A 26,475-nucleotide genomic window follows, 5' to 3' on the forward strand; every position below is an offset into this window, starting at 1 on the left:
CTCAGAAAGGAGAGCAATGAAGTTGATTAAAAATATTTCCTGGGAAACTCAATTTAACATTGTTCATTCCTATAGAATGTAGCTCAGTGTCGCACGTCACAACTCACTTGGCTGAACTTATACTAAGTCATGTTTTAAGAAGGAAACTTTAATCTTTCCAAAAATTGAACTATCACCATGAAAACCATACTTTTTAGGCCACTTGTTTATGATTATTCTGTTGGGATACCTCAGAGCATAGCATAGTATTGGGGAAGTTTGCAATAATTTTTATAGTCTGATGACCATATATAGTAAATTAATTTCTTGAACTTTTAAAAAAATATATTTTATTTATTTATTTGATAGACAGAGACCACAAGTAGGCAGAGAGACAGGAAGAGAGAGGAGGAAGCAGGCTCTCTGATGAGCAGAGAACCAGATGCGGGCTCAATCCCAGGATCAGAGCCGGCCGAAGGCAGAGGTTTTAACCCACTGAGCCACCCAGGTGCCCCTCTTGAACATTTTTGAAAATTCTGTTCTTTTAGCAAATTAATGGTTGCAACAAGAACATTTTACTAATTCACTTAAAGTGCAGGTCAGTTATAACAACCTTGTTTTTTCTACCTGTTGAACACTTGAAGCAAGTTTTGCTAAAAGCCTTGTTTTCTGGTTCTTTGTGGACCATAAACCCCAAACTCTCTTGCCATTTTCACAAAAAAGAGAAGGCACATAATTGGTCTCACTAGTGAGTATGAATGTTAATCATGTAATGTGATAGGAGACTCTTTTTGAATATTCAACATTCACCACATGCCTATCAAATAACTAATATTTTCCAGGTGTTTCATTGCAGAGAACGAACAAGATTACATTTTAAGTTCCCTTATATGAATTAACTATCTTTTCTTGGTTAGATTTAGGTACAGCCAGCTGTCAAAGAGAAGGATCTGAACTTGAACTCTCTTGGTCAAATGTGGCCCAAGTTTTCCAGCTAGAACTAGATTTCATGCTGGAATGCAAGCTACCAAGGTTTTCTGCAGCCGGATTTTCAGCTTGATTAATCAAGTAGAGCTGCTTTTGCGTAGGTAATGGGGACTTGAGAGGGAATTGTCAAGCAAGGTTTGAGCTAGGCACAAGAGCACCATTTAGTTTTATTTTGTGAACACTCGGAAACATTCCACAGTTATGTACAAATCGTTGCCTTGAGAGGAACGCCAGACCGCAAGCTATTCTGAGCCGGGAAGCCAGCAAGCTAGTATGAGGAAAGAGACACCAGAACATTTATCAAAGCTGAGTAAGTGAGCAGAGCAAGTAGGCCTTGGGGATTCCCTCTGAGGCGACTTTGCTTTCAAGTTTTGGTATTCTTCCTAACAGCAGGATTCTAGACATGGGATATGGTCATTTCTATTTTGCATTAAATACTTACTCCTGTGTGCTTTACGTCGGGAGCAAATTAGCAAGAGCTTCCCCTCTCAATCCTGGATGTGGTTGGGCATTAAGTATCTCTGTTTATACCTCATGGGCTCATGTTTCTTAACCATTGCTCTCTCCACTTGGGTCAAGTTTGGGGCGCTTCTCTGTACTCATCCTCCTGGATTCATCGTCTTTCAGGATTGGTAACATAGTCCAATTCTCACTTCTGTAGGGCTCAGGACTCAGGATTTTCTACCACTTCTACCTTAATGCCCTATCCTCTCTCTTTCTTTCTCTGATTTCTCCCTAAGTCTCTCTGTCAATCATAGCCTCTGATCTGATTTACTTTTTGGTTCTCTGTCTTGCTGTCTGTAGAGTTTCTCTCTTGGGAAGTTCCCTGACCTCAATTCTTGTACAACTGTTGTTTCACAGAATGATTGGAAAACCCATCTTCCCAGTTTTGATCTAACTGGTTTCCCATTCAGTTTCCTCTTGCTAGCAGGGTTGTGGATACACGCTGACATTGATGGTCATGCTTCAAACCGAATTATTACCCAGCATTCTCTGGATATTCTCCTTAGACTTTTCTGAGAATTCATGAAGAGTTGTTAAAAAAAAAAAAGAACTTGGTGAGGTATAGTTTTTTTTTTTTTTTTTTTTTTTTTTAAAAAGCCATTAGGTTCTCGTCTTCCCTCATTTAGGGGTTAATAGCATGTTTCTCCAGTCATACTGTATTATGCGTTGATATTGTGTGCTTGTGCCTGTCCCTGGGTCAAGTTAGGTTTGGTGTCTGATACTTCTCTTCCTGGCCAACTGGTCCCCCAAGTAAGAAAAACTTTCCTCTCTTTCCATGCCTGTTCTCCCCAATCAGTAGTCCCCAGGTAAACTTGGTTGTGGCCAAGTATCTTTTCTTCCTCTTGCCCAGTTTCTGTACTTTCTTTTCATGATTATTTAGGTACCTTGGACTAATTTCTCTTTTGAGCTCTACCCCTTGCTTGGCTCTTCAGCTTGTGCTGAGTCTCCTGGTGCAAAGGAGAAATTCTGTGATTCTTTGGCTTACATGAATGTTTTATATGCCATTTAGCTCTCTTTTTATTATGCAGATATTTCCATTGAAAATCTGCTCTATTCTCTTGAAGAGCCTAGAGAAATGTCACATATTGATATTTCGGGATCTGTATTTTAGGATTAGGCAAGTAGGAAGCTGCTTTCTCAAACATAGTTATCTAAATTTTGTGTTTGCTTTTGTTTTTGTTCTATTCTATCATAGGGAGACCTCCTACTAAATCCTAAATGCTTGTTCACATGGAAGCTCTGAGCTGTGACTGCTTCACAATCTACTGAGTGTGTGTGTTTATTTTCTTATATTGATACAAAGACTTTGTACTGTCTGTACGTGGGGCAGACAGTAACACATCCATTGAGGAAACTTAGGCTCAGAATGGTTCAGTGTTGTGTCTAAGCCATACTGTTAGTGAATGACTGAGCTGAGTCTTGAACTCCAGTTGGCTGTCTCTTACAGGAGGTTTTTTCCCTTTGGAGAATTCTATTGCGTAGCTTTTATCAGTAAGTTGTCTCTACTGATTTAACATCAAGGTGAAGTCTGAGTTCAAGCCTAATCATCTTCTGCCCCTCACTGTCTCCTAGCTGGGGTTATCCCATCAAGCATGTGTTCTCAGCCTTACACTTGCCTGGGTTGGGAGGCCCCTACTCACTTGTCTCATAAGCTTGATGTTAATGCTTACTGCATGGAATCAGACACCCAACACACTTTAGCTAGGAGGGAATTTAGACTCTATTTACTCTAACACTGCCACCTTATGGGTAGGAAACTGAGGCCCAAACAGATTCTGTGATTTCCCAAATGTGTACAGCCTTTTGGAAGTGAGGCTCGGTTCACTGCCTAGATTTCCGGAGTCCTAGATGTTCTTCACTGTGAAATCTGGGTTAACATGAACCCATTCTTGGAAGAGAAAGGTCTTTAAGTTGTTATGAGTTAGTAACACCAATGTGAGAATTAGCCATTCAGATTCTTCCAAGTGAGCACTAAGTCAGATTGCCAAACCACCTGCATGTGGAGCCTTGAGCTGATAAATCCTGATCCAGATCCCCTAAATATTAACGGCTGAATAGAAGGGCTGCATCATTTATTTTTTAAGGGTTTTTCAACTCTTCTCATTTAAAATGTCTTTTGGGTGCCTGGGTGGCTCAGTGAGTTAAGCTACTGCCTCCCGCTCAGGTCGTGATCTCAGGGTGCTGAGATCGAGTCCTGCATCAGACTCTCTGCTCAGCAGTGAGCCTGCTTCCCTCTGTCTCTCTTTGCCTGCCTCTCTGTCTACTTGTGGTCTCTCTCTGTCTAATAAATAAATAAAATCTTAAAAAAAATAAAATGTCTTTCTAGATAGTGAGATATTGTTCTTTGAGTAGGAAGATGGTAGATTTACTTTATTTCATCCTTCTACTCTTCTTAAAATCTTTCTTTGTCAAGGCTTTGCATGCACAAGTTGTCCAGGTTGAGGGCATGGTCTGTGACAGAGGAAAAATTGAAATGAATTGGCTGTGTGAGGATGTAGCCCATGACTTTAGTTTCAGCAACACTCTGAAGACCATCAGGAAATGAAGCCCATCTAGTTTTGCTGTCCTTGGATAAAATACAGACCTGTGTTTGCACAGGTAGGAGTTAATGCTGGCTTTTCCATTACAGCAAGTTTCTTCCAAGTCCCTAACCACCATCCCCTTGTCCCCATGAAGCCTGCTTCAGAGTCAGCTGAGTATCCAGAATTTGCATTTTGAAGGCTTCCCAATTACACATCTCTTTACTGACAGCTTTTCCAGATCCTGTAATGCACCCTTACAACAGAGAACCCTACTCAGGCTCCCTTTCTCTCTTGTATTGCCCTCATTGACAACTCCTTTTAGTCTCAGAAGGTATTTTTGATGACTTTCTATCTGGTAGTTTCTCTGTGATTTGGAGGTCTGCATAAGATGGAGGTGGAGAAGGACACTCTTAATTGGTGTAGCAGAGATGGGAATTCAAGCAGAACCTCTACAAAATGCTTGAGTCTTTGAAGGAGAGAATCTCTTCAAACTTTTTCAAGATATTTAAATCCGAAAATTTTCGTTTTTATTTACTTTTAAAGATTTCTTTACTTATTTGAGAGAGAGAGGGAGAGTGGGGTGGGGGTAGGGGCAGAGGGAGAGGGAGAATCTCAAGCAGACTCCCTACTGAATGAGGAGCCCCATGCAGGGTTAGATCTCACCACCCTGAAATCATGACCTGAGCCAAAATCAAGAGCTGGAGCTTAACTGACTGAGCCACCCAGGTTTCCCAGAAAGATTTTAAATACATATCCCAAACAACCAATTTTAGTTTCTTGATTTATTAAGTTCAGACTCTCAGGTAAGTATTTGTTATTCACAGGCTTTCATCAGAAGTTGCATTTGCTTCTAAAAGTTATCCATAGGCCAATGTCTTGCAGGGTATGTAGTAGGAAAATGTCATGGTCCCTGATTTCTTAGTTGCATTTGTCTAAATGTGAATTAACGAAATTGTAGCAGAATATTCTTGATGGGAACTGTGTCATTTCCATATGGAAATAAGATTCCTTTATTAAGGTTCATCTTTAGCTAATAGACTAGAAAATGCTGAGTCAAACTTTAGGACTAAGCAAGGCTGTTTTTGCCCCAGGAAGTATTGGAAGCAATGTGTAGTGATAAAAGTTAAGAAGTAATCATCACGTAGAAGAGGTAATCATCATGTAGAATTCTGGTTCCATGTCTGAACATACTCGTTAGGGGCCCTGTCAGAGAAAATTCTTGGGCTGGTTTTAGAGTCGCAACCAGTAGAACTTTCTTGGGCCAAAGGTTAGTTGAAGGAGAGACTATGCTTTTAAAAGTACTGTTGGTATTCTGTTAAAAGGAAGGTTGTTTCCCATCCTATTTTGTTTTGAGAGAGTGGTGTGAATTGGATCTCTTTTATCCCATACTTTAAAAAAAATGGATTCTGCCTTTGTTGTTATTGGTTATTGTTGTGTTGTATCAGGCAAGATTATCCCTATGAGGAAGTATTCTATTCTGGTAGGCAATATGGGATTTCAGTTATTCCCACCCCACACAGACTTAGTCTTTTCATTTTCTTCTTGCCCGGGGAACAAGAGCATGCTCCTTGCAACAGAGGTATGTTGTGCAGGTGGAGGTTTCGGGTTAGCTAGGAGCTAATAAATTTTAACAGCATGGAGTTCCAGATCGGGGCCAGAAAGTGCTCTGGAGTTTGCTGAGAGGAAAACAAGGATTGAAAACTGAAACTGGTCCTGATTTGACCTGAGACTATACGTTCCCCTGATGTCAAGAGATCTCTTAATTAACATAGAGTTGTCAAGAAATCTATAGTTTTCCTCATTTGCTTCCTCAGCCTTTGGAGACTTTGGACCATAACAAAAGCTGGTGTGGGACTGTTTAACGGTCAAATAGGTAGAGATTCAGGTAAGAAATACCCCATTTTCTTTTTTGCATGAGCAATCTAGGAAATCGTGTGAATAGTTAAAAATGTTATTCTTGGTCATTTTACAAGGAGGTAACTTCAAACTTTTTCCTATTTCCCAGAAAAATTAGAACGTAAACCAATACCTTTTTGCACAGTTTGGTATCGAAGATTGTTTCTTTTTGTAGTCTGCTAAGATTTATGCTTAGTAGCCTTGAAAAGAGATTTAAAATATTTTTCCTGGGTATTTATAATAAGCCAATCAGTGTTTTAGGCTGAATATCACTCCGTATCATGTTAGTCAATCATAAAGCATATTTTGGAATTCCCTAACCAGATTATTATTTACTTCACTGTGTTTTGAATCATTCAACAGCATTGAAGGCTTAAGTTGCTTCATTTTTCTAAGGTGAAATCAAGAATCTAGCATAGTAAAGTGGCATGGGAACCTCAGATATCATCTGGCATCAACTCATATTTTAGACAGAAGAACCTGAGATTGGACAACATGGGAGTCTTCAGTGAGGTCACAGTGCTAACTGGTGGCAGAGGGAAGAGAGGAAGAAAGAGAGGCTCCCAGGTTAGGCAAACTTCTTCACGAAGGATTTTGTGTAGGGCCACTGATAAGCTTGTTTCAAGAATTCTCTGCCTTTAGTGCCTGTAGTTCTTGGTCACGCTGCTTCAAAGAATGAAGAGGTGGACCGGATGAAGAGTGGTGGGCAGCAGAGGAAGGCTTATTGAGCAATAGCACAAAGCTCCCAGAGAGGGAGGGAGGCCCGAGAGGGTTGCCCCAGGAGTTTCCAAGTTCTAGGATTTTTATGAGTGCTTTTGCGGAACTATCTTAAGCAATCAGGGTGTGCTGAGTCGTGCCAATCAGGGCTCTGGTCACGTATCTGTCTACCTCTTTGGTTAATGTCTGCGTGCTGATGGTCTTTTTGGGCTGACATCTGGGGACTTCTGTCTTAATTGCCCCTTACTTGTGATAAGGATGAATACCTTGTGGTTAATTGTCTTATTTTAGAACGTTTTGCAGAAGTCACTTCTGGAAAGCCTGCAAAGCAGAATGTTGATGTGGTCTGTCAAAGCTGTAAAACAGGGTGTCAGTGCTGTTTGATCTTGACTATCTTGACTCCATACCTTCCTGTTGGGGACTCTGGCCTTGACTACCTGACTGTCCAACTCACTCATAAGATGCTGCCATGCCTTGTAAATCTCCAATGTAGAGAAAAATTTTAATTGTGGGTATTTTTTTTTTAAAGATTTACTATCCATTTTTAGAAAGAGAGAGAGAGAAAGAAAGAGTGAGTAGGGGGAGGGGCAGAGGGAGAGAATCTTTCAAGCAGACTCCTCACTGAGTGAGGAGCTCAAAATGGGTCTCAATCCCACCACCAGTGAGTTCATGACCTGAGCTGAAACCATGAGTTGGAGGCTTAACCACTGAACCACCCAGGCACCCATAATTGTAGGGGAATTTAATAATCAGCTTTCCCCAATTTATTGGGCAAGGAACACCTTCCTGGCAGAACTGAGCAAGCCTAGGGCTCATTAACCATACTTTAGAAATACTGTTTTTTACCTTACTCCACCCTTCAACCAAAATATGCTTTTTTTGTTTTTGTTTTTGTTTTGCAAGTTAAACAATCATAACAGCTGTAATTTCACACTTTGTTGGCCCCATTCTTCTATATCTAGGGGAAAAGATATGGGAATGCAATGGAAATGAGAACAGTAAGTGACTCTGGAATTGTTTTTGTTCTGAATCTTCAGGACTTGAATTAGATTTAAATCCTAAAAAATGAATTTACTGGTAAGAGAAGGAGAAGCTTCTTAATTCTCTCAATAGGTAAATCATAAAACAAAGGCAGAGAATCAGCAATGTTTTGTTGCAAGGAGAGCAAAATTATTAAATGATATGAATACATATGGAGGCATATAGGATGAACCTTGTCTTGCTTCTTCTAACTCAGCAAAGCCCATCCAAATTATGATTATGACAGCTGTGTCAGTTAGAAACTATAGCAACTACTTTATATGAAACTAAGTATATTCACTTAAATTAAGAAAAGGGAAGAAACATTCATGAAGTTTCAGTCAAAATTACGGAACAGAATTCATTAGAAACTTTTATTATCCTCTCCCCAGGAGCATGTTAGCGCTCTGAGGACAGAGAGTCACATTTGTTGCCCACTATCTGTATTCCCTGTGCTTAAAAGAGTGATTGGCACAGAGCCAATGTAGATATTTGTTGAATAAAATAGTTTATTTTATTAACTAGTCATTCTTTATTGATAAGGTAATGCAGACATTCATTTAAAAATTTAAACATTATGAAAGAACACAGGATAAAAAGTTATGTTTACTCTTCCAGACTATGTTTACTTCCAGACTCCCATCATAGAAGAAACCATGGTAACCCATTTGCATAATGTTTTTCTAGAATGTTCTATGCATATCTAAACATATATACATATATGTGTGTATATATACTCATATACATTTATATATATGGTTGTTTTTAAATAGGTAGAGGCACACTATATTGATTGTTTTAATGTTGATTTTATTCAATTAAATATCTAACTGACATAAATTTTAAGAATTGCTTCCAATAAATGAAAAATTATATAGCATTGACATTTTGTTTTTCATTTCTTCATGATTTCATATGTTATAAACGATTTGTGTTTCTTTTCTATGAATTGCTTCTAAGTTCTTTGTCAATTTTTCTATTGATTTAATGGTCTTTTATAACTGACTTGTAAGAGGTCTTTATATATGAAGGAAATGAGCTCATTGTTGTATTTGTTGAAATATTTTTCCCAGTTGATCATTTGTCTTTTGACTTTTTATGGTATTTTTTTTTTCTGTGCAGAAAAAAACCATTTTTTATGTAGTCATATTCACTAATCATTTTGGAATTTGGGTTTTGTGTATTGCTTAGGAAAGCTTTCTAATCTCCAAAAGGAAATAAATTCTCCCAATTTGCTTCTAATAGTTTTATTATTTTATATACTCAAATCTTTGACTCACCTCAAATTGAATTTGATAAAAGTTGGCTTTATTAGATGTTTTCCAAATGGCTCATCAGTTGATTAAGCCATATTGCTAAATTTTAATGTATTTAAGCATTCATTTAAAAAAATTAACTTTGTTATTAAGGAAAATTCCAAACTTATAAAAGTAAATAGTGAAGAGTGAGGAAGATGACCCGACAGGCAAGATTTTGACATTTTTGACTTTATCTGAAGACTGGAAACCTTCATTTCTTTCAGTTTAACAACTTCAGCTGTGTAGGTTGGAATAACAAGGGTGTGTTATTTAAAACTGACTCCTCACATCACTCCCAATAAGTAAAACAAACAACCATTTCCACAAAGGAAAACTTAAAAGTTTCTGTAATTTTTAAATGCTGTAACAGTGATGATCACAGGGAGCAAAATACCAAACAATATAATTCCATTTCCATCCTTATTATCTTTCTATTACTCTTCACTTCATGATCTTGGAGGTACCTCCAATTATATGGAAAAATCTGACTCATGAAGAACAACATCAACAGAATTCATTTTGTTAATTTCCTTAAAGTCTAAGTGGATTTATGAAGAACAGCCAATGCTTGGATGACAGTACATCTTGGTGTATTTCATTATTTTGTATTTCTGACACTATTTTTTATTTTTATCTTAAATATTTTTCAACATGTACCTAGTTAGGTTTGGTGAATGGAAGGCACAGCTAGTGTTAAAATGTGCTGCATTAAAATATAATCATTGCCAGAGAATGAGAAGATAAGCCACAGATTTGGAAAAATATTTGCAAAGGCATATCTGATAAAGGACTGCTATCCAAAATACACAAGGAATTCTTAAAACTCAACAAAAAAAGAAAACAAACAACATGATTAAAAAATGGGCAAAACAGAGGTGCCTGGGTGGCTCAAACCTTTGGCTTGGGTTGTGATCTCAGGGTCCTGGGATGGAGCCCCGCTTCAGGCTCTCTGCTCAGTGGGGAGCCTGCACCCCACCTCTCTCTGCCTGCCTCTCTGTCTACTCATGATAGATCTCTCTGTCTAAAAAATAAATAAAATCTTTAAAAAAATGGGCAAAATATTTGCACAGAGACCTCACCAAAGATACAGAACAAGTACACATATGAAAGATGCTCAACATCTCACCTTGTTAGTGAAATGCAAATTAGAACAACCTATTAGAATGGCCCAAATCTAGAACACTGACAGCACCGTATGCCAGAGGGGATGTAGGGCAACAGGAACTCCCATACATTGATGATGGGATTGAAAAAGAGCACAATTATTTTGAAAGACATTTCAGTGGTTTCTTACAGAACAAAATCTGTCCTTGCCATACTATCTTTCAATTGCACTCCCTTATAATTACCCAAAGGAGCTGAAAACTTATTAGCTGCACAATAGATGTTTGTAGATATTTGGCAGCATAGTTGCCAAAACTTGGAAGGAACAAAGATTTCCTTAAGAGAGGAATGGATAAACAAACTGGCACATCCAGACCATGGAATATTATGAGGTGTTAAACAGAAATGAGTTATAAACCCATGAAAAAACATGGAGGACATTTAATGAATCTTCTAAGTGAAAGAAGCCAATTTGAATGGCCTACAACTGTATCACATCCTGGAAAAAGAAAAATTATGGAGACAGTAAAACACACAGAGGTTGATGGATTGAGGGGAGGGAGAGGATATTTAGGGCACTGAAAATATTCTGTATGTTACTATTCTAGTAGATACACAACATTACTGATTTTTCAAAACCCATACAATGTACAATACCGAGAGTTACCTGTCATGTGAAATGTGGACTTTGGATGATAACGAGGTGTCAATGTAGGTTCATCAATGGTAACAAATGTATCACTGGTGGCAGGAAAGTCTCATGGTAAGGTGAGTTTTCTAATTTTTTCTGGCAGTTTTTTATTAGTTTTTGCTACATTTATTTTGAAATTCTGTTATTAGCTGTATAAACGTCTTGCATTTTTAGACCTTTTTAAAATTAACATATAAAGTATTATTTGCCCCAGGGGTGTAGGTCTGTGAATCATCAGGCTTACACATTTCACAGCACTCACCATAGCACATACCCTCCCCAATTTCCATAACCCAAGCACTCTCTCCCTACCTCTCTACCCCCTAGCAACCCTCAGTTTGTTTTGTGAGATTAAGAGTCTCTTATAGTTTGTCTTCCTCCCAATCCCATCTTGTTTTGTTTTTTCCACCCCTACCTGCCACGGCCCCCTGCCCTGCCTCTCAAATTCCTCATATCAGAGATGCCATATGTTAATTGTCTTTCTCTGATTAACTTATTTCGCTTAGTATTAATACCCTCTAGTTCCATCCATGTCACTAAAAATGGAAAGATTTAGGTTTGTTTTTTTTTTTTTTGGCTGCCTAGTATTCCATTGCATATATATATATACCACATCTTCTTTATCCATTCATCTGTTGATGGACATCTAGGTTCTTTCCATAGTTTGGCTATGTGGACATTGCTGCTGTAAACATTTAGGTACACATGCCCCTTCAGATCGCTACATTTGTATCTTTAGGGTAAATACACAGTAGTACAATTGCTGGGTTGTAGGGTAGCTCTATTTTCAACTCTTTGAGGAACCACCATACTGTTTTCCAGAGTGGCTGCACCAGCTTGCATTCCCACCAACAGCATAGGAGCATTCCCCTTTTTCTGCATCTTTGGCGAAATCTGTTGTTTCCTGACTTGCTAATTTTAACCATTCTGACTGGTATGAGGTGGTATATCACTGTGGTTTTGATTTGTGTTTCCGTGATGCCAAGTAATGTGGAGCACTTTCTCATGTGTCTGTTGGCCACTTGGATGTCTTCTTTACAGAAATGTCTGTTTGTGTCTTCTGCCTGTTTCTTGATTGGATTATTCTTTGGGTGTTGAGTTTGATAAGATTTTGGATACTAGCCCTTTATCTGATATGTCATTTGCCAATATATTCTCCCACTCTGTTAGTTGTCTTTTGGTTTTGTTGACTCTTTACTTTGCTGTGCAAAAGTTTTTGATCTTAATGAAGTCCCAATAGTTCATTTTTGCCCTGGCTTCCCTTGCCTTTGGCAACGTTTCCTGGAAGAGTTTGTTGTGACTGAGGTTGAAGAGGTTGCTGCCTGTGTTCTCCTCAAGGATTTTGATGGATTTATGTCTCACATTGAGGTCTTTCATCCATTTGGAGTCTATTTTTTGTGTGGTATAAGGAAATGTTCCAGTTTCATTCTTCTGCATGTGGCTGTCCAATTTTCCCAACACCATTTGTTGAAGAGACTGTCTTTTTTCTACTGGATGTTCTTTCCTGATTTGTCAAAGATTAGTTGACCAGAGAGTTGAGGGTCTATTTCTGGGCTCTCTATTCTGTTCCATTGATCTATGTGTCTGTTTTTCTGCCAGTACCATACTGTCTTGATGATTGCAGCTTTGTAATAGAGCTTGAAGTCTGGAATTGTGATGCTACCAACTTTTTTTTTTTTTTTGGAAGCATTCTTTCCATTTTTATTTTTTGGAACAGTTTTAGGAGAATAGATATTAATTCTTCTTTAAATGTTTGGTAGAATTCCCGTGGGAAGCTAGCTCACCCTGGGCTCTTGTTTTTTTGGGAGATTTTTGATGACTGCTTCAATCTCCTTACTGGTAATGGTCTGTTCAGCGTTTCTTTTTTTTTTTTTTTTTTAATTTTTTATTCCTGGTTCAGTTTTGGTAGTTTATATGTCTCTAGGAATGCATCCATTTCTTTCAGATTGTCAAATTTGCTGGTGTTGCTTATAATATGTTCTTATAATTGTTTGTATTTCTTTGGTTTTGGTTGTGATCTCTCCTCTTTCATTCATGATTTTATTAATTTGGTTTCTTTCTCTTTTCCTTTTGATAAGTCTGGCCAGGAGTTTATCAATCTTATTAATTCTTTTAAAGAACCAGCTCCTAGTTTCATTGATCTGGTCTACTGTTCTTTTGGTTCCTATTTCATTGATTTCTGCTCTGGTATTTATTATTTCTCTTCTCCTGCTGGGCTTAGGCTTTCTTTGCTGTTCTTTCTTTAGCTCCTTTAGGTGTAGGGTTACTTTGTGTGCTTGACACCTTTCTTTTTCTTGAGAAAGGCTTGTATTGCTATATACTTTCCTCTCAGGACCATCTTTGCTGAATCCCAAAGATTTTGAACAGTTGTGTTCTCATTTTCGTTTTCCTGAAATTTTAAAATTCTTCTTTAATTTCCTCATTGAACCATTCATTCTTTAGTAGGATGTTTTTAGCTTCCATGTATTCGGATTCTTTCCAACTTTTCTCTTGTGATTGAGTTCTAATTTCCGAGCATTGTGGTCTGAAAATATGCAGGGAATGATCCCAACCTTTTGGTACATTTGAGAACTGATCTGTGACCCAGGATGTGATCTATTCTGGAGAATGTTCCATGTGCACTAGAGAAGAATGTGTATTCTGTTGTTTTGGGATGGAATGTTCTGAATACACCTGTGATGTCCATTTAGTCCAGTCTGTCATTTAAAGCCTTTATTTCCTTATTGATCTTTTGCTTAGCTGATCTGACCATTTCAGTGAAGGGGGTGTTAAAGTTCCCTACTATTATTGTATTATTGTTGATGAGTTTCTTTGATTTTGTTATTAATTGGTTTGTATAATTGGTAACTCTGATTTTGGGGGCATAGATGTTTAAAATTATTAGATTTTCTTGTTGGACAGGCCCTTAAGTATAATATAGTGTCCTTGCTCATCTCTTATTATAGTCTTTGCTTGAAATCTAATTTATCTGATATAAGGATTACTACCCCATCTTTCTTTTTATGTCTGTTAGCATGGTAAATTTTTTTCCAACCCCTCACTTTAAATCTGGAGGTATCTTTGGGTCTAAAATTAGTTTCTTATAGACAGCATATTGATGGGTCTTGTTTTTTGTTTTTTGTTTTTTTCCCCATTTTGATACCCCATGTCTTTTAATTGGGGCATTTAGCTCATTTACAGTCAGGATAACTATTGAAAGATATGAATTTAGTGCCACTGTATTGCCTGTAAGGTGACTGTTACTTTCCAGTATGTTACTTTTAGGGTCTCTCTTTGCTTAGAGCACTTCTTTCAATATTTCCTGTAGGGCTGTTTTGATGTTTATAAATTCTTTTAGTTTTTGTTTGTCCCAGATGCTTTTTATCTCTCCTATTTTTAATGACAGTCTAGCTGGATAAAGAATTCTTGGCTGCATATTTTTTTCATTTAGTGCTCTGAATATGTCATGAAAGTCCTTTCTGGCCTGCCAGGTCTCTGTGGATAGGTCTGCTGCCAGTCTAATATTTCTACCATTTTATGTTAAAAACCTCTTTTCCAGAGCTGCTTTCAGGATTTTCTTTTTGTTGCTGAGACTCATAAGTTTTACTATTAGATGATGGAGTATGGCCCTGTTTTTATTGATTTTGAGGAGGGGTTCTCTATGCCTCCTGGATTTTGATGCTTGTTCCTTTTGGCAAATTAGGGAAATTGTCTGCTATAATTTACTCCAGTATACCTTCTTCCCCTTTCTCTCTTTCTTCTTCTTCTGGGATCCCAATTATTCTAATATTGTTTTGTCTTCTGATATCAGTTACCTTTCAGATTCTCCCCCGGTAGTCCCCTTGTTTATCTCTCTTTTGGTCACTTCTTTATTCTCCATCATTTGGTCTTCTTCTTCTTCTTTTAAGATTTTATTTTTATTTATTTGTCAGAGAGAGAGAGAGAACGAGAGTGCATAGGCAGGCAGAGTAGCAAGCAGAGGCAGAGGGAGAAGCAGGCTCCCTGATGAGCAAGGAGCCTGATGTGGGACTTGATCCAATGACACTGGGATCATGACCTGAGCTGAAGGCAGCTGCTAAACCGACTGAGCCACCCAGGCATTTCTCATTTGGTCTTCTTTATCACTAATTCTCTCTTCTGCTTCATTTATCCTAGCAGTAAGCGCCTCAATTTTTTAAAAGAGTTTATTTATTTATTTGACAGGCAGAGATCACAAGTAGGCAGAGAGTCAGGCAGAGAGAGAGGAAGGGAAGCAGGCTCCCTGCCGAGCAGAGAGCCTGATGTGGGGTTCGATCCCAGGACCCTGGGATCATGACCCAAGACGAAGGCAGAGGCCTTAATCCACTGAGCCACCCAGGTCCCTCAAGAGCCTCCATTTTTTATTGCACCTCATTAATAGCTTTTTTTTGTTGTTGTTTCAACTTGGTTAGATTTTAGTTCTTTTATTTCTCCAGAAAAGGATTCTCTATATCTTCCATGGTTTTTTTTTTGAGTTCAGCAAGCACCTTGATAATCATCATTCTGAACTCTAGTTCTGACATATTACTAATGTCTATATTGATTAGGTCTCTAGCCATTGGTACTGCCTCGTGTGTGTGTGTGTGTGTGTGTGTGTGTGTGTGTGTGTGTTTGTGGTGAGCTTTTCCACCTTGTCATTTTATCCAGATAATAATACATGAATGAGATAACAAAATACTAAAAAGGTAGCAATGACCCTAGAAAAATATACACTAACGAAATCAGAAGAGACCTGAAACTGGAGGAAGGAGAAAGGGAGAAAAAAAAAAATCTCTATATTAGACTGGTGAATAGAACAGAGCCACACACTTGATTTGGGGTGTAGTTTGGTCTGTTAGAAGAAACTACCTCCCAAAATTTTAAAGAAAGGAAAACTTACATATAGACAAAAATAAGGGTAAACATGATGACGGGATGGGATATGACTGTAAAGATGAAAATTAAAAAAGGTTCTAGAAAAGGAATTGATAAGGTAAGTTGGTTGAAAAAAGAAAAAAAAAAGAGGAAAGAATGTGTCAAGCTGGAGACTAGAAAAAAAGCCATGTGCTAGATTTAGTGTATATTTTGACCTATTAGAAGAAATTTTACCCCAAAATTTTAAAGGAGGAAAAAACCCCATACACACACACACACACACACACACACACACAAAATAAGGTTAAATGCAATGAACACATAAAACATGACTATAACAATGAAAATTTAAAAGGATTTTTAAAGACGTATTGATAAGATAAAATAGTCAAAAAACATTAAAGTAAGAAAGAGGAAAAAAAAACAGAATAAGAAAAATATAAAATAAAAAAATTAACTTTGATAAGTTAAAGGATCATGGGGAAAAAAGCCATGGATTCTGTGTTGCTTTCCCCTAGCTCTGGAATTCCTCAGTTCTCATTGATCGATGAATTTGGCGTTGGCTGGATATCTTGCTGATCTTCTGGGGGAGGGGCCTGTTGCAGTGATTCTCAAATGTCTTTGCCCGGGGTGGAATTGCGTCACCCTTGCCAGTGGCCATATTAAGTAATCTGCTTGGGTTTGCTCTTGGTAGCTTTTGTTCCCTAAGTGCTTTCTGTACCACTTTGGAAGACGGGAATGAAAATGGTGGTCTCCCAGTCTCCAGGACCATAGAAGCAGAGAGCTCAGGGCCCCACTCCTCAGTGTACCTTAAGAGAAGTGCCATCAATCACGCCTGTCTCCCTGGTCTTTGGTCACACACTCCATGCTCACCTGGCCTTGACTGAACATTTCTATCTCTAGGTACATGATCCCATTTGGAGTCTCCAAACCCAGCAGATTCCTGCATCACACTCCCACACTGCTCTTCCTTGAGGAGGAAGGGGAGTCTCCCCGGTTCTGCCACTTGTGGGGTCCCTGCTCGAAGAGCAGTGGCTAAACTGTGCCACAGATCACAGTTTAAGGTAAACTCAAGCTGAAATCCCCCTCCTTTGCTCTGTCTCTGCAGTTAGTTTTCCTGCTCTGATACCTAGGAGACCTGCTGCCCTCAGACTCCCCTGGTCTTTTTGTGACCCCATGGGTCCCGAGACCACACTGTCCCTGTGAGGGGTCCTCCCCTCGCTGAGCCTCTGGAGTGATGTCCCTTAGTGCAGCAGACTTCTAAAACTTCCATTTTGTGCTCCACTGCTGTACCACTCCGTGGGATATAGCCCCTCCCTCCATGGCCTCTCTTCCTGTAAATCACCTTGGATTCACTTCTCCACATGTCCTACCTTCTGGAAAGTGGTCAATTTGTATTCCTAGAATTTCTGCTCTTCTCTTCTATCTCCTGCTTAGTTTGCAGGTATTCAGAATGGCTTGATAACTACCTAGCTGAACTCCTAGGACCTGATGATATTTAGGTCTCCTACTCCTCTGCCATCTTGCTCCTCCCTCTTTAGATTTTCTTGATGAACTGACCCCTTTATGAAAGGCTGCTCTGTATCCAGCTAATACACTTTGCCCTAACTTTAATTTTTCTGATATTAATATAGCTTTCTTTTGATTTTGTTTTGGCTTATCTTTTTCTATTCTATCTCAGCATATTTGTGTACTTATTTTTGATGCATTTCTTGTATGACACATAGTTGGATATTGCTTTTTTATATTCAATTTGACAATCTCTTTTATTGAAGTGTCAGAGCATTTACCTACCATACTGCTATTTACTTTCTATTTGTCATGTTGACTTTTTGTTCCTTTTCCTCTTATTCTGTCTTCTTTGTGATTAGTTGAGTTTTTATTTTATTTTATTTTATCTCCTTGTTGGCTTACTAGCTTTTACTCCTTGTGAGTACTTAAAGGAGATCCTCAGCAATATCTGGAAGTCTTTTTCTATATAGCTCTTTTTTCTGTTCCTCTGTCCTGTGAACTCTGATTTCTTTGGTGTCCCCAGCAAAGAGGTCTTTCTGAGGTTTCTCAACTTTGAGTTCTCAACTTTCTGAGTTGAGAAAATCCAGAAAGATGTTTACATTCTGCCTAGGGTCCCCAACACTTCTTTGGGGACTGAAAGCTTTCTCAACGTACTAAACTCAAGTGATCAAGTGATGTTGAGACTTACTTTATTTGTTTCCTATCTCTCAGGGATCACTATTCTGCATTTCCTGACTTCTAATGCCAGGAGAGCCATTATTTCTATAGTTTATGCATTTTTGTAGGTTTTTTTTTTTTTTTTCCAGGAAAGAGGATAAATCCCGTATCTGTTATTGTATGTTGACAGGAAATACATGTACTTATGAGGGGTTTGGGCTACCTGTTCTCTCTACCTGTAGAACTCTTTCTCTTGGACTTCATATGACAGATTTTTTAGTCATTTAGGTGTTAGTTAAATGTCAGCTCTTTAGAGAAGTTTTCTCTGATCCTTAATCCAAAAGAGCCACCCAGATACTATCACATTTTTCTATCCCTTTGTCTCTGATACTATTTTCTGAAATCTCCCCCAGATGATTTAATTATTAGGCTTTTTATTTTTTATCTTTGTTTTTTCACTAGATTATAAACTTTAAGAGATCAGGGAGGTTGTAGATCATATTCATATCAATTCCTTATTGCCTGTAGCAATGCTCAATGCACAGTAAGAATTTGACATGAATTTATTGAATGAATAAATGAACGAATTCTTATTTCTGTTACTTTGCTAACTTTATAATTACTACTCAAAATGTGGTCTATAGATCAGTGCTAGTTCACAAACTTACTGGTCCACAATGAAATAAATTTGGAAATTGAGAGTAACTTTAGAAACTTTGTACCAATTCAGTATAAGAATTTTGTGTCTAGGGGAACCTGGGTGGCTCAGTGGGTTAAAGCATCTATCTTCAGTTCAGGTCATGATCTCAGGGTGCTGGGATTGAGCCCCACGTCAGGCTCTCTGCTCAGCAGGGGCCCTGTTTCCTCCTCTCTCTCTGCTTACTTGTGATCTCTGTCTGTCAAATAAATAAAATCTTTTAAAAAAATTAAAAAAAAGAATTTTGTGTCTATTACATCTAGTAGTATAAATTTGAGTTTTTGTAGTCTGTGTGTCTTTATAAAATTTTATTTTTCTGGTAATTAATTTTGTGTTTTATAGAAGTATCTTCTAGGATGGGTTAGAATTAAAAAGATAAACTGGACCTTTCAGGTTGTAGATAGTTAAATAACCTCTGGTTTATATGCTAATGGGAAGAGTATTGAATTTTTGAAAGGAATCAATTTTGGGAAAGTCATTTATTTTCCATTTAATTCTGACTCATTACACATGAATTTGAGTTTTCATATGCACAGTGAGGGTGACGGACCAGATCAGGAGTTACTACTTTTCTTTTTTCATACTCACTTCCTTGGAAACTAATTGTTTCACTTCCTGGAGGGGAAAGTATCTATGCATATTATTGGGAATTTTTCTGTCATAAGGACTTATCTCTTCTTTATTTATTATTCAGTCTTTTATTTATATCAGCAAGGACTCATGGATACTCTTTATATCTTTGGTTAGAAATCAATACTATATTATTTATTTTGTTGTTTAAATTGTTCTAGTTTTGGTAGATTGGCTTTTCGGATTGGCTAATGTACCCCCTGGACATGTCTCTATACTGTTGGTTTTTTGAGCAGTTCCTTATTAAGTGTACAATTTTAGATTTTAGGAATGGATATTCCCATATAACGACCATTCCACTCAGAAGTAGAGCTTTTCTAATATTCCAGATGTTTCCTGAGCCTCCTTCCTGTAAATTTCCATCCACTATAGGCAACCACTGCTCTGATTTTTTATCCCTATAGATTAGTTTTCCTCTGATCTTGAACTTCGTAGAGATGGAATCATATAGCAGGTACTCTTATGTGTTCCTAAGATGCTTCATGTTGTTTTGCGTGTCAGCACTTCATCCTTTTTTGTTGTTTGGATATATGATAATGTGTTTAACCATAATTTGCTTGATGAGTATTTGAGTTTTTCCAGATTTTTGTTATTATAGTTAAGTTTCAGTGAACAGCTTTGAGGACATTTAGTTTTTCTTTTTGAGTAATTACTTAGAGTGGAATTGGTAAGGTAGGTGTAGTAAAACATTTTCCAAAGTGTCTGTCTTTTCTTAAAATCCAGTAGCAATACTGAGTGTCATCATTGAGCGATATATTCTCCAATATTCAGTGTTGTTAGTTCTTTTGATTTTAGTTTTAAAAGTAAAATTTGTGTTTCCTTGTGAAATGTTGAACACATTCTCATGTGCTTATTAGTTATTTATACTTTTTTTTCTTGGTGAAGGTTTTGTTCAAGCTTTATTTTTTATTTTTAATTGGCTTTTTCACCTTTTTTAGCTATTTATTTGTTAGACTTTTTATATATTCTGGATGCAATCTTTTTGTTACATATATTCATTATGAATATTTTCTCCTGGCCTATCAATTGCTTTTTTATTTTAAGAAGTCTTGATGAACAGTTTTTTAAAATTTCATCTAGTTTATCAGATTATTTTATATTTTGTGCTGTTTGTGTCACATCTAAGAAATCTTTGCTTACTCTGAGGCTGTGAAGGATTATTCTATGTTTTCATCTGGAAACATTACTGTCATAGCTGTTACTTTGGATGTCTAAGGCATTTCAAATTAAGTCTTGCTTATAGAATGTAGAAGTTGATATTTACTTTTTCTCATATAAGTATCCAAATTCCCAGATCTGTTTGAGGGAAAAAAGGAAAAAGAAAAAACCACTTTCATTTTCCTTTGAATTACTTTGGTTTCTTTGTTGAAAATAAATTCATTGATGCACTAGTTTATTCTGGAGTCTCTATTTCATATCAGTGATCTATTTATCTTTTCTTGCACCAATGACACACTGTCTGGATTCTCTAGCTTTAGAGTAAGTTTTGAAATTAAGAAGTACTATGAATCCTCTACCTTTCTTTTCTTTTTCAAACTTTTTTTTTTTTTTTTTTAACATAGGCCCTTTGCATTTCCACAAAAATTTTAGAATCGGCTTATCAGTTTCTACAGAAATAGCTTGCTATGAATTGACCATACCAGCCAGTCTGGGGAGAATTGACATCTGAATAGTATTAAGTCTTCTTATCCATAATCATAGTCTATGATCTTCTCTCAGCAACTCATAGTAGTTTTCAGTTTAGAGATCTTACAGGCTTTTGTTAAAATTATCCCTAATTATTTTTTGATGATATTGTAAAGGGGACTGTATATATATATATATCTCAAAAAAAATATATATATATATTTTTAAGATTTTATTTTATTTATTTGACAGGCAGAGATCACAAATAGGCAGCAAGGCAGGCAGAGAGAGAGGGGGAAACAGGCTCCTTGCTGAGCAGAGAGCCCGATGTGGGGTTTGATCCCAGGACCCCAGGATCATGACCTGAGCCAAAGGCAGAGGCTTTAACCCACTGACCCACTCAGGTGCCCCGGGGACTGTTTTTAAAATGTTATTTCTCAATTTTTTGCTACTAGATAGAAATACAATAGAATTTCTTAGTTTAATCTTTTAAGCTGTGAGCATGCTAAATTTACTGATTACTTCTAAGATTTTTTTTTAAAGAAGATTTATTAGGATTTTCTACATGGATTGCTTAATATTTTCCAAACAATATTTAGATTTTCTTTAAGATTTTCTTTAGGAGGCAGTTACATCTTTTCCTTTCTAAGTCTTTAAGTCTTTTATTTTGTTTTCTTCTTTATTGCACTATCACTGTAGTGAGATGGTCTATCTTTTGCTTTGTTCCTAATGATAGGGAAGTACTTAGTATTTTACCACAAATATGATATTAACTCTAAGTATTTTTCATAGATGGCCTTTTATGAGATGAAGTTCCCTTCTATAACTTGCATGCTTGGAGGTCTTTTGTGTTTTAAATCACAAGTGGGTTTTGAATTTTGGCATATACATTTTCTGCATCTATTGAAATGATCATATGGTTTTCTCTCTTTATTCTGTTAATATGATGCTTTATAATGATTGATTTTCCAAATGTTCCCTCTGGGATCAACTCCCTATGGTTAGGATATAATATCCTTTCTATATATTCTGGGATTCAGTTTGCCAAGATTTTGCTACGAACTTTTACATCTATGTTCATGAAAAATGCCGGTCTACAATTTTCTTATAATAACCATGTCAGGTTTTGGTATCCAGGTCCTGCTGTCATCATAGAAAGTTTGGGAACTATTCAGTCTTTGGCTTTCTGAAAGGTTTTATAAGGTTCTTTGGGTTTTTTTGGATGCTCATTATGTTTTGCCTCTCTAGAAGCTGAGAAAGAAATTTAAATGTATATATTATCTACAATGTAAAGACAGTTAATGAGGAAAACATTTTTCCATTCCATCTGCACGGTGTCTTTATCCACATATTGTAATTACTTCCTTCCTTCTAAAACTAACATAGGTATTTGAAGTATCAGAACAGCAAACCAAAATTAGCACTTATTCATGTGTGTGCATGGTGTGTGTGTGTAGATATACCTTGTTTGAAAAAATATACAGTACCCTAGGAAGGATTTCTCTGAGTATACAGTGTGATAGCTGGATTTGAGCAACTTCTCATGTTATTTCATAAAACAGAATGTCTACAAAGTATGTCTAAAAATCTATTCTTACTTTTTAAAATCAGTGCGTCAGGAATTATTGAAGATTATTTAAATTCTTAGATGCATCAAAAGCTTTATCAGAGCCAAGCTTTCTAGGCTTCTTTAAAATAAAGCTTTTCCTTAGGGCTGTTGAGGCCAATTGCACTCATTTTAGTTTCATCTTGTTTTATGTTATCCAATCTCTTTCTTTCCAGAGTGTAATGAGCTGTGAAGTAGCAAAATATAATCAGGGTGGAGAAAAGGAAAAAAAAAATGAAGGTCTTGAATTAGACACAAATTGGAAAAATGGGTCTCAAAAGAATTGAAGACAATCCTTTTATTTTAGCTTCTTTAATACATATGAACTATGATTGGCTTCTAGGATTTTTAATTCACTCAGGAGTTTTTGTTGTTATTGTTTTCTGATAACAATATATGAATAGAAATGAGAAAACAGATTTGTGGATTAAAACCCAAAACAGCAGAATGACATTTATACAAGATTAATTTATTCTAAATTACTGTTCTGAGGAGAATACTCTAATAATTTAACTATGCTTTATATTTTTGGGAAAATATATGAATTCAAAATACAATTCGCTTTATTAAACAGATGGGACGAATTAGAACAGATTTGTGTTGTGATTTTAAAATTTTGGGGACTTAGAAATTATTACCTCCTGAAAGGCAAGAACTTTCTTTTCTTCTTCCTCTCCCTCTCCTCCTCCTCTTGTCCTCCCCCTCCTCCTTCTTCATTTTGTTTTGTATTTGGAAAGACCATGCTTGAAGTTGTGCATTGGGAACATGAAACCAACTTCAAGTTTTTTAATGTCAGTAGGGACTTTATTCAAATACAATCTTGCTAACCTTGGAGTCCCACACCCAAAGCCAATTGTTGCATTCGGTGGCTTTAAAAATTTTTTAAAATAAGTTATTTTCCCTTCATATCTCCATTTATGTTGTGTTTTTCACTCAGGGATAAAAATAAGACATGACCTGTATTTTGGTGAGGCTTGGAAAGTCATGATTGATAGCAGGAGAGGGTCCTGAAGCCAGAAGAAGGGAATTGAGAAGGAAATGGGGCCTGAGAAGAACCATCTTATCTTGTTTTCTTTACATAGAAATGTCTCAAGATCAGAGCAGAAACAATGTTTTGGACAACTATATTAAAAACTTGTTTAGTAGGCACATTTTCCAGTCATGTGATGATGAGAAACAGATGTAGATGCTGTTAAATCATGTCAGATATGAACTGCCTGTGTACCCCGTGAATATGTGTAAATATTTAACTAGAAAAACAGTCACATGCTCTGGAGTAATCTTGGAAGCAGGAAACCACAAATTATAGGTCTGAAATTTACCATGCATGGCTTATGGGTTCAGATAAGTAAAACCAAATGAAGAGACTCTGGAAGTTTTATAAATAGTTCATGATTTTTGGTAGGGGGAGGGAAGAGAAAGGATTAGGGAGAATTTTAATGTACTTCAAGTACAATCAGTACATTTAATTATAACCAGAAGACTAAGAATCATCTGATAGGAACTCATTTATGCCTTTGAATCTAGCATATAATACTTATCAACTTACATAGGAACAATTACTGTGAAACCATAGCTTACCCTAATTAGGTTCTAAAGTCAGCATGGAAGGTAAAAATCGTATATTTTCCGACTTCCCCTTGACATTCTCCCTGGAAGGCATCCTGCTGGAGACAGAAATACATAGTTCTACTAACACAGCTAGAGTTGGAGCTGATCCCCTATCTTCTGCAGGTTTTGGATGATGAGGATAGCTTTCGTTTATGGGCCAAATGGGAGGGGGGTAACTATTGACATCACGAGCACATTGCCTGGAAAATATGTATCTTTAAAACTAGAAGCACGCTGTGATTCTAGTTGATGCAAATGAAAACAGATTTGTGCCTTCCGTCTCCTCCACAGCCTGGAGCTTATACTCCTGGAGGGGAAGAGTGGAATGAAGTTGCCCTATTTTATTGCTTTATTTGTTTTCAAGTTTAATTTTTACTTCATCAAAATAAAATCATCTAATTACCCTCTCAACTTTAAATTATTTTATTGGGGTATCGTCTCCATATAGTGAAATGCACAGCTCATAAGTGTTTTAGTTCTGTGTTTTCGCAAATGCACATATTCATGCAACTCGCACTGTTACCAAGATACAGAATATTTCTATTCTTGCTCCGTTACTGTCAGTCCTGCCTCTCTCCTATCGCCGGCCACAAGCATCATTCTGATTTTGTTCTCCACAGATTTGTTTTGTCTGTTCCAGAACTTCATATCAATAGCATCACCTGCATGTGCTCATGGATCTGGTTTCTTTTGTTCAGCATGCTGTGTGTGCTGTTAATTTGTACCGTTGCATGTATCAGTAATCATTCATTTCTGCTTATTTTTGCCCGTGTATCATATAAATATATGACAATTTGTTTAATTCTTTTCCTGTTTTTGGATATTTGGGTTGTTTCTAGTTTGGGGCTATTATAAATAAAGTCACTATGAATATTCACATACAAGTCTTTGTGTGGATGTATGTTTTCCTTTCTCTTGGGTAAATACTGAAGAGTAGAACTGGTGGTCATAGGGTATGTTGTGTTTAACTTTACTAAGAAATTGACAAGCATTTAAAAAGAATGTTGTAGGGGCGCCTGGGTGGCCCAGTGGGTTAAGCCGCTGCCTTCGGCTCAGGTCATGATGTCAGGGTCCTGGAATGGAGCCCCGCATCAGGCTCTCTGCTCAGCAGGGAGCCTGCTTCCTCCTCTCTCTCTGACTGTCTCTCTGCCTGCTTGTGATCTCTCTCTGTCAAATAAATAAATAAAATCTTTAAAAAAAATAAAAAAAAAATAGAAAGAATGTTGTAGCTTTTTCCATGCTCACCAGTAATATCTGAGAGTTCTGGTTGTTAACCATCTGGCCAACATCTTTTTATCTTTTGTTATTATAGTAGTATCTCATTGCGGGTTTGTGGTGTTTTCCTAGGAGTTCACTATGTTAAGCATTATTTCATGTACTTCTTGGCCATTTGTAGATCTTTTGTGAAGTATCTGTTCAAATCATTTGCCCAGTGTTAATTGGGCTAGCTGTCATTTTATCATTGAGTTGGAGGAATTCTTTGTATAGGATGTGGGTCCTTTGCTTGGTATATACTTTGTGAATATTTTCTTCTATCTGTGGCTTGCTTATTCTATTAATGTCATTTTAAAGATTTATTTATTTATTTTACAGAGAGAGAGAGAGAGAGAGAGAGAGAATGAGAGTGAGCACAGTGGGGTGGGGCAGAGGAAGAGGGAAAGAGAATCTCAGGAAGACTCTGTACTGAGCATAGATTCTGAAATGGGTTGGATCTCACCACCCTGAGATCACAATCAGAGATCATGATCTGAGCCAAAACCAAGAGTCAGATGCTTAACTGATTGTTCCACCCAGGTGCCCTTATTAATGTCATTTTTAGTGAGAAAAATCTTTAATTTTTTCTTTTATACCTTCTGAAACCTGGGTGAGAAATCTTTATATACCTCAAGTGTTTGAAATATTCTTTTATATATTCTTCTGGAAGCTTTATAATGTTAACTTTCAAATTCAGGTTTATGAGGTCGGAATGGAAGTTAATTTTTTTTTTCATAAGGATATCCACTTGTTCCAGGAGTATTATCAAAATGTCTTTTCTTTCTACATTGATTTGCTCTGGTGCTTTTATTGAAAATAAATGGACTATAATAGTGTGTCTTTATTTCTCAACCCTCTCTTCTGTCCCATTGTCAGTTTGTACCTCCTAATACCAGTATCATGAGATACCAGTATCTCAATTGTCACAGCTTTACTATAGATCTCTTCTCATTTTTCCTAGTCATGTTTTGTAGTTTTTAGTGCAGAGGCTTTAGATATCTTTTGTGAAGTTTATCCATAATTTTTTTTGTTTTTTTTTTGATGCTATTATAAAGAATATTATATTTTTAAAAATATAAAATTACTATTATATAGAAATACTGTTATTTTTGTATGTGACTGTGTTTCCTGAGGACTTGCTAATTTAATTATTAGTTGTGGCATAGTTGTTTTGTAGATTTCTTTGGATTTTTCTGTGTATATAACCGTGCTGTATGTGAACAAAGAGAGTTTTATTCTTTCTTTCAAAAGTTTTTTGTTTTTTTTTTAAGATTTTATTTATTTATTTATTTGTCAGAGAGAGAGAGAGAGAC

At 36.8% G+C, this 26,475-nt stretch overlaps 1 protein-coding gene across 7 annotated transcripts in view; it reads left to right on the forward strand.

Moving 5' to 3' along the window:
* The window catches only part of IPCEF1 (interaction protein for cytohesin exchange factors 1), a 205,630-nt gene that overhangs the window by 6,443 nt on the left and 172,712 nt on the right, over positions 1–26,475 (forward strand). For 3 of the 7 annotated variants that reach the window (XM_059176708.1, XM_059176710.1, XM_059176712.1), the window contains exon 2: positions 16,473–16,633. The exons of 3 other annotated variants lie outside the window; for them this stretch is intronic. The gene's annotated coding sequence lies outside the window, so the exon portion shown is untranslated. Of the gene's footprint in view, positions 1–1,173; positions 1,277–16,472; positions 16,634–26,475 lie in introns of those variants that run through there. One more of the 7 variants, XM_059176707.1, reaches the window with a different exon arrangement.

This window comes from Mustela lutreola, chromosome 6 (genome assembly GCF_030435805.1).
Source record: "Mustela lutreola isolate mMusLut2 chromosome 6, mMusLut2.pri, whole genome shotgun sequence".
Taxonomy (NCBI): domain Eukaryota; kingdom Metazoa; phylum Chordata; class Mammalia; order Carnivora; family Mustelidae; genus Mustela; species Mustela lutreola.